The sequence below is a fragment of the Pistacia vera genome, unplaced genomic scaffold, assembly GCF_008641045.1.
Source record: "Pistacia vera cultivar Batoury unplaced genomic scaffold, PisVer_v2 Contig117, whole genome shotgun sequence".
In the NCBI taxonomy this organism is placed as follows: domain Eukaryota; kingdom Viridiplantae; phylum Streptophyta; class Magnoliopsida; order Sapindales; family Anacardiaceae; genus Pistacia; species Pistacia vera.
Genome location: NW_022195215.1, coordinates 2,936,103 through 2,949,600, shown reverse-complemented (window position 1 = coordinate 2,949,600; position 13,498 = coordinate 2,936,103). Strand labels below are relative to the sequence as shown.

Here is a 13,498-nt window from a genome sequence, read left to right as displayed (position 1 = left end):
TAGGGTATTTGGTAGCACTTGCTTTGTTCGGGATGTTCGACCATCAGTCACTAAATTAGATCCCAAGTCATTAAAATGTGTCTTTCTTGGTTATTCTCGACTTTAGAAAGGATATCAGTGTTATTGTCCAAATCTTAATAAGTATCTTGTTTCCATTGATGTTACCTTTCTAGAAGAAACACCATACTTTCCCTCTTCTCCTGCAGATCGTCTGAAGGATGATGATAATGATGATTTGTTAGTTTATACTTTCACTTCCCCTGCACCAATATCTGAACCGGCTCCTGTCTCTAACCCTGTCACTATTCCTACGCTTCCTACATCGGCTTCTATCTCTGATCCTGCTCCTGTCAAAGTCTACTCTCCTCGTCCACCTCCTCCAGTTTCATGTCCGGCACCAACTTCTTCATCATCCGATCCAGTTTCAAGTGATGATCTTCTTATTGCATTGTGAAAAGGTAAACGACAGTGTACTTATCCTGTTTCTTCTTGTGTTTCTTATGATCATTTGTCATATTCATCATGCTCTTTTATTGCTTCCCTTGATTCTATTACTATCCCTAAAACTGTTCATGAAGCCCTTTCTCATCTTGGTTGGCGTAATACAATGATAGAGGAAATGAATGTCTTAGATGACAATGAAATTGGTAGATTTACCTTCAGGGAAACAGGCAATTGGATGCAAATAGGTGTTTACAGTTAAAGTTAATCCAGATGGGTCAGTTGCTCGACTAAAAGCTCGTCTAGTTGCTAAAGGATATGCTCAGACTTACGGAGTTGATTATTCTGATACTTTTTCCCCTGTGGCTAAGTTCACCTCTATTCGGCTGTTTATCTCTATGGCAGCTACTTATGATTGGCCTTTGCATCAGCTAGACATCAAGAATGCTTTTCTTCACAGCGATCTTCAGGAAGAGGTATATATGGAGCAACCTCCTGGGTTGGAAAGTATGTTGTCTTCGCAAATCTCTGTATGATTTAAAACAGAGTCCTCGTGCTTGGTTTAGAAAGTTTTTTCAGGCTGTTGAGAGATTTGGTATGCTGAAATGTAAAACTAACCATTATGTTTTCTACAAACGGTCTGAAACTGGCATCATTCTTCTAGTTGTGTATGTGGATGATATAGCTATTACCGGGAGTGACAGTGTGGGCATCACATCTCTTAAGTCTTTTCTCCATACACAGTTCCACACAAAAGACTTTGGGATATTCAAGTATTTCTTGAGGGTTGAAGTTACAAGGAGCAAACGAGGTATATTCCTCTCTCAGAGGAAATATGTGCTCGACTTATTAACTGAGACAGGGAAATTGGGGGCAAAGCCATGTAGTGTTCCGATGGTTCCTAATGTGCAGCTTACGAAAGATGGTGAACTATTTGGAGATCCTGAGAAATATAAAAGATTGGTTGGGAAGTTGAACTATCTTACGGTAACTCGTCCAGATATTGCATATTCAGTAAGTGTTGTCAGTCAGTTTATGGCCTCCCCAACAGTTCATCATTGGGCGGCTTTGGAGCAGATCTTGTGTTATTTGAAAAGAGCCCCTGGACGCAGTATATTATATGGCAATCATAGTCATTCTCATATTGAATGTTTCTCAGATGCAGATTGGGCAGATTCCAAGGTAGATAGAAGATCCACATCAGGCTATTGTGTCTTTGTCGGAGGAAATTTAATATCATGGAAGAGCAAGAAGCAGAATGTCGTGTCACGATCAAGTGCAGAGTCGGAATATAGGACTATGGCACAAGCTGTTTGTGAAATAATGTGGATATATCAGTTCCTGACTGAAATAGGCCTTGAAACTTCAGTACCAGACTCTTCATATTGCATCTAATGTAGTGTTCCATGAACGAACAAAACACATTGAGATCGATTTCCATTTCGTCTGTGAGAAACTACAGCAAGGTCTGATTTCCACTGGGTACGTGAAGACTGGAGAACAATTGGGAGATATCTTCACAAAGGCTCTAATTGGGATCCGAGTTAATTATCTTTGTAACAAGCTGGGTATGATTGATATATATACTCCAGCTTGAGGGGGAGTGTTACAGATGTATATGACTTCCTAGATTATAGGGATCACATTAAAATCCTTGATTATAGGGATCACTTCTATCCTAATTTAGATTGATCACCTACCTAGTTTAGAACACTACAAGTGTATATAATATGTATCCTTTTAAGCTATGAATGAGAAGTGTGAATATTCATTACGTTTATTTACAAGCAACAAATTGAATGTCTATCAATGAAACAAGTCTGTGGACCATACCCCAGATTTATTCTCATGTTTGTTTCTAATGGTTGTTTATGGGAGTGTATCACATCACGGGGTTACCCTGATCACCGCTTTAGACAGGCACGAGACAAACATGGCAGTGCAGTGTACAATGATTACCAATAAAAGAATCTAAAAAGCATTTTTGTAAGATTAAAAAAAGGTAGAAAACAAAGAAACTAAATTAGAATAAAAAAATATATAAGGATAAAGAAAAACAAACTTAAGAAGCATTAAATACTATGGAAATCAAATGGAAATCCACCAAATATATGCATGACAGTTAACATCAAAATATTTGCATAAGCAGATATACAACTAACAGGACAATAGTAAACAGATTGTTTTCAAAATATGTCTATTTTTCAATCAAACCATGTTATAAGGACATAGACTTTGATAGCTTTGATATTAGATCTCACTATTGAGGAGAAGTTCATTATTTGATATCCATAAAAAAGATGTATCATAAATCATTCATGAAAACTAAATCAGCAAACTGAGCAAACAATGTGATTCAGTAGTATTGCTGGAAAAAAAATAAAGATAATGCCCCAGCCACAGAAGAAAATTATCATGGGTTTTCTCTTTACTCATTTCCCAGAACTTTTCAAGTGACAAAGTTTAGTTGACAGTTACTTTTAGCAACAAAAAACAGTGCCCAAACTCAAGGACTAAAAAAGTCATCTTGGTTCCATTAATTGCATATTTCATTAATGTTACATAGCTTCCGCTTATCGAAAATGTACATTATGAAAGCTAAAGCACAAGCCCCATAAGTAAGAGAGTTGCTGAAAGTGGAAGGAATTGGGCAATGCTCCCTAGAAACATATATATTAGGAAAACACAGATTAATGGAAAAATACCAAAAGAAAGGCAATCTTGGTACTTAATGACTAACCTACCCACCAAAATCTCATATAGTTAACATTTTTATTCCCCCAACAACAAAACATTTTGCACAACCCAAATTTCTATTTCTGGTAATTTTACTTCTCATATCAGAAAGAACACGATGATAAGAGGATAATGTCAATAAAGAAGTTCATGTTTAATTCATTTGAATATATAATACACAGACTTCTGCCCGAGAGAGGAAAAAGTATAATTAACAAATTGAAATAGAAATTTATGCAGAGTATATGAAATTTAGAAAATTAAAATGGATGAAGAATGGAATATCCAGGAAGTCTATGAAGTAGTTCAGGTCTATGGAACCCACAGCATGATCTGAACAAAAATATAAATTGAATTGACAACATATCAACATCTGGACAGAATTTTAGAATGTAACATCCATGAATGAACTAAACCAAACATTTGAGAAAGATTAATAAGCCCATCAAATAATCCCAACGAGAAAAACAAAAAAATTAATTTTGGTATTTCTGAATCAATGTAGAATTCAAATCACAATCAGAGGGGTGAATTAAACAAGAAATATAAATTAAACAGTTAAATAAAACATAAAAAATAAAGTAGAGAGAGAGTGGAATTGATTGAGAAAGAAAGCAAGCAAGAGAGCATAGGCATAATTTTGAAAACACACGTAATCGAAAATCAAAACCAAAATCAAGAATTAATCAAACTGATTTTGTTCAACATTTCATGATGTATATTGAACAGAGAGATTACTGTAAGAAAAAAACATGCACAAACTAGGGAAGTAACCTCATCCACAACAATAGAACAACAATCAGAAATGAAGCAAACTTACCATCTTTTCCAAGGATAACTGCAAACCAGGTTGCTCAGAGTTGTAACCAACTTGCTTGCAACCTCCCATAGACCTCCCTTAACTGCAGATACTTTATTGTGATTTCCTCTTGGGCCTCTTATACTGACCTTCATCCACACCAACTTCACCCGGAGGAAAATGCAAGTTAAACTGAGTCAACATCATCAACCTCTCTCTCTGATTCTGCAGCCTTGAGTGACTTAGAAATTGAATCAAAAAGTTGCTCATTTAAAGCTAGTCTTGTTTCATCATATATCTGTCGAGATTCTTCTTCAAAACGCTTCTTGTAGTACGATTCAAGAGCACTCTTTCGCTTCTGTAGAAGCAACCACTTTCTGTCCAAATCTTGAATTGCCCAAAGTACCTAAAAAACAGTAAATAAGCCATTATTCTCTAAGGTTATGTTTTTCTTAATAAATAGATTTTTTCCTACATAATCAATTTGCTAATTCAATCACTCCATGACAAGCTCAATGACCTTGTGCCATTTCAATTTAGGTGGTCTCTCGAAATCATCCTTGTCTCTCGAAATCATCCTTGTTGTTATCATCGGCTTCTTGTTCCTCGGGATCTTTTAATAGGCTCAAGCACTCTTCCTTCTGATACATATAGCTATAAAGGGTATCTGAAAGCAAGAAGAAATAACAGCATGATAAGATGAAGAAAGATCAAAGGGTGAAAGGTCACCAACATTAATCAGAAAATACTTACGTCTAACTTCTGCACATGCAATAGGTCCAAAAATCTCGAGATGTCATCCCTGTTTATAAACAAATCCTGCCCCTCTACAGTACAGTAACATACTTGCGTCTAACTTCTGCACTGGTTTGTTGGAAGGTCTAGGTACTTATTTGGTCAAGCAAAGTATGTTAATACATAATGAGATAATATTCTCATGTACTTTACAGTATAGTAACATATATACACCTGGAATAACACAGATTATTAATATTGGTGATGTACCCACCATTCTCGAAGTACAACTCTGGTTTCTACCCAAAAGATAAACTTCTAGATTCCAGGGCATCAAACTTGGACCAGGGCTGCATCCCAAGGTTCCTTAACAGTAGCATATCAGATGCTTTTATTTGAAATTAGGTTTTGCATCAACTGGGAAGTTTGGTGCCTGTATCTCGATGTTCATAGTATATCCACTTAGGATTTATATTAGCACACCACTGTGACAGAGTTGTATATCTCGACATATTTCCCAGCTGTGTTGTTCCAGCTATTGTCAATTTCCATAACCTTCTGCACAGTAATGTTCCATTCATCTCGTTCTGCATCAAAAAGAAGTGACTAAAACTTATGAAGCATAATATTTTGCTCCCCTACATGAGATGTAATACAGAAACTGTTTTAATTCACTATCAATTTAAATGAGGTTTGGTATCATTTTTAGTGTTTGTTTTTGAAAATGAAACAAAAAAATTAATGTTGTTTCTTAAAATTTTAAATATGCCTTCATTCTTATTTTCTGAAAATAGTATTTGAAAATCAAAACAAAACGACTTTACGATGTTTTTCTTATTTTCTTAATTTCGGTCTANTTGTTCAGCTTCTATAGCTCGCTTCTGAAAAAAAGAAATATAGAAAAAAGTATAAAATAAAATGTATCATTTAGAAATAGAAATATAAATATAAATCCAATAATTTTCAAATGGAAAATTGATAATAAAGTTCTGCTGGGAAGTTATCCATCCGATATGGAGTATTCAACAAGTAAAAACATGCTAAGGTTATAATTAAGAATAAATCATTGTCCAGCAAACTAATGCAAACCATATTTTGAAAGAAGTTGCAGCCATAAGCAACAAGGAATAATAAGTTCTTAAAATCATGTCTTATATAGTAATTCTGATCTTTCGGTACAGAGATTAACATCCAAGCTAAGAATGGACCAAGACAGGTATCCTTAGTACACACTGTACAGTATCAGGGAAGAGAAGTTTCATAAGAAAAAGAAAATCGTGCAAAGTTAATGTTACGTAGCCATAATCATAAATAAGGCTATGAATAATGAAGCAATGTATGTAAAATGTATAGAACTTCATGAATTAACTATGAATGAACCAAAAGACAAGCTCAATTGTTCATATACAATAGTGTCTATATGCCTATCAAACAAAAACTAAAGGATCTAAATCAATTTACAAAAAATGTATATGAGAATGAGCAAAGATCAGTTAGCTTTCTCTTAAGTGAGGATTCTATTAATGACTGCCAAAAATCCTACATGTTCTATGTTAGACCCCCCATACATAAGGTCTATAAATCCAAGGGCAAAGGAAGGAGTAGGAATAAAGAGGCGTTGGGTATGAGTTTGTTTTCAGAGGTTGAGGTGTGCAATAAAAGTTGTTAGGATTGTGGAGTCTGTTATGAGTCTGGACAGGTGGCTGTCAATTCTGTTACAGAAGAGAATAACTAGCTTATAAAATGGAGAGAGTGTGGAGAGTAGGATATCAAGTTTATATTCTGGAAATTGGGTGGGAGGTGCCCAGCTCCTCGAATTGCAGGGAACTATCTATTTTCCAATTGCATTTGTTCTGTTCTTTCATTCAGTATCCATTAATACAATTTGTCATTAGATATCACTTGTGTCTATTGCCATTGTGTGTGTGTGTTGGTTGTCGTGAGTTTTTGTGTTGCAGGAGGGTTCCAACAGTTTGGTATCAGAGCAGGGAATGGTCAAATCAAAGATGGAAGGTAGGATGGAAAATGTGGAAAAAGAAATGAAGGCTGTGTAGGAGGATATGAGTTCAGTAAAAATAGATGTGGGAAGTCTTAAGGAGTACTTGATTGAGATGAGGGAATTGATGAGGTTAAGAGAGGAGAGGGATGAGAAGCGAAACCATGAAAAAGAGAAGCCTCACTCCAACGACGAGAAAACAGAATCCAGGAATGGCCAAGAACAGGAACAAGAAACAAGCGGGGAAAGTGGGAATGAAGAGAAGAAAGGCCGGAAGTTGGAACTACCGATTTTCAGTGGAGAAGATCCCTTTGGTTGGACTTTTCGTGCCGATCGATACTTCACTCTCAATAAATTTGGGTCATCGGAGATGGTGGAGGCCGCGGTAGTTTGCATGGAGGGTAGAGCATTGAATTGGTACCAATGGATGGAAGGGAGAGAACCTTTCAAAGCGTGGGATGAGTTCAAGGCTGCTCTAATCACCAGATTCCGGCCGTCATTCCAAGGCTCTACGCATGAGGCACTGGTGGCGTTGAAACAACACTCCACCGTGACTGAATATAGAGAAGAGTTTGAGTCCCATACGGCACCATTGAAGGACTTAGGGGAAGAGATATTGATGGGAGTTTTTATTAATGGGCTTAGAGAGGAAATACGGGCTGAGCTGAGAGTGTTAAGGCCCAGTTCATTGCAAGAAGTAATTGAGCAGGCCCATCGTGTGGAGGAGAAAAACTGGATCATGGATAAGAGTCGGCCCAAAACATTCAGGGCCCAAGGATCTATGGAAAGCTACTCACGCGTTTCCAACAGCCTAGATCCAAATCAGCCCACATGGTGGTCCAATCCAGTGAAAACACCCAATAACCCAGATTCGACCCTACTCGCCTAGTGGCCCAACGCAACAAAACCACCAGATCCAAGCCAGATCGCATCTTCACGCACACCCGAAAGGAAAGAGAGATCGCCGAAAATGGCCAGCGCAAGTTTTCGAGGGGGATCAGGAGGGGGTTTTTGGCGTTTTTCTGAAGCCAATATCCAATACAAGAGAGAAATGGGGCTGTGCTTCCGATGTGACAAAAAGTTTGGCCCCAATCACTACTGTTGGAGTAAATCATTGCAAATCCTGTTCGTGTTGGATGACGACGAGTCTGAGAAGAATGAAACCCCGCCAGAAAATGAAGAAAATCACAATCAAGAGGGAAATGACCTAGCTCTGTCCATGAACTCCATCGTGGGTATAACATCAGACAAGACTTTGAAGGTAAAAGGTCAGATTAGAGGTTCAGATGTGGTGGTGTTGGTAGACAGCGGAGCGTCACACAACTTTATTTATCTATAGTTGGTTGAAAGGCTTAGTATTGCAGTAGAAAAAGGGAAAATGTTTGGGGTAATGGTGGGAAATGGAGTAACTGTGAAAGGAGAAGGAGTATGTCGGCAGATTGCTCTGGATGTGCAAGGGATTTAGATTAAGTAGGATTTCTTTCCCTTTGAGCTCGGGGGAGCTAACATTGTTCTGGGTATCACATGGTTGAGCTCATTAGGGGACGTCTGTGCTAACTAGAAGAAGTTGACTATGAGCTTTGAGGTGGATGGGATCAGATTTAATTTACAAGGGGACCCTTCCTTGGTGAAGTCAGCTATCTCCCTGAAGTCAATGTTACGGACCATCAACCACAATGGGGGAGGAATTCTGATGGAATGTTACTTACTGGGGAGAGTTTTCACGACCACAGAGGAAGAAGTCAGTCCACGAGTTCAGGTAGTTTTAGATCAGTTTAGACACCTTTTGATCAGCCCACCAAACTCCCTCCATACCGTACCCATGACCATGCCATCAACCTTAAAGAAGGATCACCGGTCCTTAACATCCGACCTTATCGGTATCCTTATTTTCAAGAAAATGAAATTGAGAAGTTGGTGGAAGAAATGTTAGCTGCCCGTATTATTCAACCTAGTACCAGTCCATTCGCCAGCCTGGTGTTGTTAGTTAAGAAAAAAGATGGAAGTTGGAGGTTTTGCGTTGATTACAGGGCTCTCAACGACATAACAATTCCTGACATATTCCCAATCCCCACCATTGAAGAGCTGCTGGATGAATTAGCAGGGGCAACTATTTTCTCTAAACTTGATCTTCAATCCGAATACCACCAGATCAGAATCAAGGACGAAGATATTCCCAAGACAGCCTTTCAAACACATGAAAGGCACTACGAGTTTCTGGTTATGCCGTTCGGCTTGACCAATGCTCCTTTGACATTTCAGTCTCTGATGAACAACATATTTAAACCAGTTCTGCGTAAGTTTGTGCTTGTATTTTTTGATGATATTCTGATTTACAGCCCCGACTTGGAATCCCACATCAAGCACCTGCGGCAAACTCTTAGGATTCTGGATGAAAATGAATTGGTTGGAAATTTTAAAAAATGTTTGTTTGGACAGTAGAAGCTGGAATATCTGGGGCATCTAATTTTAGCTAAAGGGGTTGAGGCAGATCCGCAGAAAATTGCCACTATGGTTTCTTGGCCCATACCCACCAATGTGAAGAGTCTTTATGGTTTTTTGGGATTAACAGGGTATTATCGCATGTTTGTAAAGGGATACTGCAGCATCGCCCAGCCACTCACAAGACTACTGAAGAAAAATTCTTTCAGTTGGGTATAAATCCAAGGGCAAAGGAAGGAATAGGAATAAAGAGGTGTTGGGTATGAGTTTGTTTTCAGGGGTTGAGGTGTGCAATAAAAGTTGTTAGGATTGTGGAGTCTGTTATGAGTCTGGACAGGTGGCTGGACAGGTGGTTGTCAATTCTATTACAGAAGAGAATAACTAGCTTATAAAAGGGAGAGAGTGTGGAGAGTAGGATATCAAGTTTATATTCTGGAAATTGGGTGGGAGGTCCCCAGCTCCTCGAATTGCAGGGAACTATCTGTTTTCCAATTGCATTTGTTCTGTTCTTTCATTCAGTATCCATTAATATAATCTGTCATTAGATATCACTTGTGTCTATTGCCATTGTGTGTATGTGTTGGTTGCAGTGAGTTTTTGTGTTGCAAGAGGGTTCCAACATTCTAAAATCTGTGTCACCCTCACGGAGACAAATGAGTGGCCTTAAAACAAAAACATAGTGTGCTCAAAAATAGTACAGGAAAAATAACCATCCTAATCAAACAAAGGAATAATGTGCTCATAAATCCTCCAAGATATAGTAAAATCCCTGTCACATAACTAGTAATGCAATTTCTATAAACTTGAAGTAAAAATATATCACAAAAATAAACAATAAAGAAAAGCTAGCGAGAGGTGAACTTTTCATTATAGAAAAAATTATCTGAACAAAGCAGGAGGCACACCTGGGCAGCTGCAACAGCTTCTTCTGCTTTTTTGAGTCGTACTAGTACTTAAGCTGCAGCTTGTACAGCTTTAGCAATATCCCGCAATTGAGCTTGAAGCCCTTTATTCTCATCCCTGAGATATCTTCTCTCTTTCTCTTTTTCAGCTTTCAATACTGAAATTTCAGTTGCAAGAGCAAATACTTAGATTCAGCACCCATTACTCCTGTTCTAGTAGCCGCTTTCTTAACATCATCTATTGCTTCCTGAATCTTTCTGTGCCTTGCAAGCAATTGAATATGTTTTTCCTCAAGATCTGCACACCGTTCTAGCATGCGTGCATGTCCTTCCATAGCCATCTGCATTAGTTCCTTCAACTCTTCTGTACATTGCTTTTCAGCATCAAGTTCCTGTTTTTGCTTTTTTGCTAAGGACCTGCTAGCTTCAAGTCTGATCCTCAATTCTTCTGCAAGAGGTATCCACTTGCTCTCTACCTCAGTCCAGTGGATTCTTTCTTGTTCAAGTTTCTCCTCAGCACTATTTTCGGCTGACTCTGGGATTGTAGTCAGAGGTGGTGCTAGATTGGGATCACATGATTAAGTCAATTGCAAAATTGAGTTTTGTTTTCGAGCAGATAATGAAGAAAAGTCTATATAGTACTGTAACTCAATTCTTAAATCTTGAATCCCTTCCAAAAACACTTCCCTTTCATCCAAATCACAGAAATTCCGATAATGTTCCAGTTGCTCTTGAACTATATTGAGTTCAATTTTTGTCCTTAAAATTTCAGGATGATTCTCAAAATTTTCCTTCAGAAGCTGTAAAAAATAAGGTCAGATATATGCACAAAATATAAATTAATGTTATCTTTAGAAATAAATTTATACTTTGGTAAGTAACCATTCTACCTCAAAGCTTAAGTTCATAAGTAACAACCTAATAAAAGTATTTAAAAGCTACAATAATACTTGTCACGTATCTCATAGTGAAATGGATGCAAACACAGATGCAAACTAAATAAATATAAAATTACATATGAAAAATGAAAACAAGTGAAACTTGTAGGGGTTTGAAAGTGAGTGTTTAGCTTTACTACTATGTTAAGTAGATTTGTAACCAAAAACTTAGGCTAATATATTTTTTAGCTCTAACATACCTTATGCTCATGCATGAGGTATACAAATTATTCTTCCATGAAATCCTCAATTGGCAAAACACCATTGATAAGGCTTTCAAGGCGCAGAATTTTATCCTCCCTTGTCTGTCCTATAATGGCATTGCATTCTCTCTCATGTTTGTACTGTTGCACCTGCAAAGAAAAGCAGAAAAATGTCACCAATGAAAAAAAAAAAAAAAAGAAGAAGAAAAAGAAAGTATTATATAGTCACTGCTATTTGTTGGTAAAACTCGTAGAAAAACATATACCAAACGATTATGGTGCTTAATTTCAGAAGTTTGCTTGGCACAGAAGTCCTCTAGTGCCATTTCCCTCCTAATGGCTCTTGTCAAAACCTTCTCCACTACCTGAGAGAAAAAGAAACATGTAAATGCAAGCAGTCATGATGTTAAACTAATCCAAGATGCAGCTGAAATCATTATACTTACTTTTGGAATTGAAGATTGCTTCATGGACTCGTTCGCAAAGTGTGAGTCAACAAAAGGTACCAATTGAAGATTTGAGCTCTCATTCCCCTCTTTGACATCTAGCTTCATTCTGTTCTTGCAATGGTTACATAAGAATAATTATGTATCTTCTTTTGGCATCTCACCATTTTGAGAAGTTTGCACATCGATGTCAACTTTGGCAATGGGCAAAACTGGTTTAAAATCAGTGGGTCTTAATGAGAAACGTACCCAAGCTGTGAGAGAGAACGAATAATATTTCCAGCTTCTTTCATGTGTTCCCCGACAGCACCAGCTAATTTATGTCTTTCTGACCCAGCTAGATAGACAAAATTTATTCTACTTGTTTTAAACCTGCTTATACCATCTGCCTTGCTCTAAAAGACACAAGAGTTTAACTCAGAAATCATCGATCACAATGAAATGAAACAAAACTTATGAAAAAAAACAAAGATATTCAAGTACTCTGTTGTTGTTGCATGTCAATAGATTCTACTCTTACGTCAAAGTTAATGAAGTAGATATAACGAGCAAAACTGCATAGAATATCAGATTACTTAACTGGTAAAGAGTATTCTAATAGATACACACAGATTAATATGCCTTTAAGAGAAACACTTTATGCAATTTGTAACTCATAATTTAAAGAAAAACTACTCATTTTTAAATTGCAGCAGTTATTACCTTGCATCGAGATTNTAAGTAAAGCCTTCTCCCCTCAAGCTAAACAGAAATCAGTTTATGAACGAGAGTTAATGGCCGTCGTGTTTGCGGTACACAAATGGAGTCCATACCTATTGGGCAGAAAGTTTATCATCCGCACAGACCAACGCAGCCTCCAGTTCCTCAAGAGTCAGCGGATTAAAACCCCAGAACAGCAAAAATGGGTATCCAAGTTAATGGGATTCTCGTTCGATATTCACTACTGGCCAGGAACCACTAATAAGGTTGCCGATGCTTTATCCCGACGAGAAGAAGAACCAGAATTATCATCCTTGTCAGTAAGTCAGTTTACAGAATTTGAAGAGTTGACAAATGAAGCTCATCAAGACCCAAAACTTAGACAGATGATTCAGGATCTGGTTGTAGCACCCAATAGCCGACCAAACTACAGACTTCGCCATGGCTGTTTATTGTATAAGGACAGACTGGTTCTGCCAAAAAACTCTTGGTTCATCCAGAAATTTCTTGCTGAATTTCACTCCAGCCCAACTGGTGGTCACTCCGGCTTCTTCCGGACATATAAAAGGGTAGCCAAAATCGCTTATTGGGTAGGCATGAAGACGGATATCCAGAACTATGTTAAAGTCTGCACCATATGTCAAGTCAATAAACACTCAGCTTTGAAACCAGCCGGATTACTTCAGCCTCTTCCGATACCCATGCATGCATTTGATGACTTGACAATGGACTTCATTGGAGGACTCCCACGGGCCAAGGGGTTCGATACCATTCTGGTTGTAATTGACCGTTTGACCAAATATGGCCATTTTCTGCTCTTATCGCACCCGTATACAGCTAAGGAAGTGGCCCTACTGTTCATGAAAGACATAGTGAAGCTTCACGGGTTCCCTCAAACCATCATTACCGACAGAGACAGACTTTTCATGAGTCAATTTTGGCAAGAGATTTTCAGAGTATCCGGGACAGCTTTGAAGTTTAGCTCAGCTTATCACCCTCAAACGGATGGTCAATCCGAAGTGGTCAACAGGTGTGTGGAGGCATATCTTCGCTGTTTTTGTAGCTCACAGCCCCGTCAATGGCCGAATTGGTTACCATGGGCTGAATTTTGGTACAATACGACATATCATCGCTCTACCAAGATGACACCGTTCAAAGCCT

General features: G+C 38.0%; 1 pseudogene; it reads right to left on the bottom strand.

Moving 5' to 3' along the window:
• Positions 1–12,347, bottom strand: part of LOC116106888 — an 88,192-nt pseudogene extending 75,845 nt beyond the window's left edge.
• Between the last annotated feature and the right edge of the window lie 1,151 nt (positions 12,348–13,498).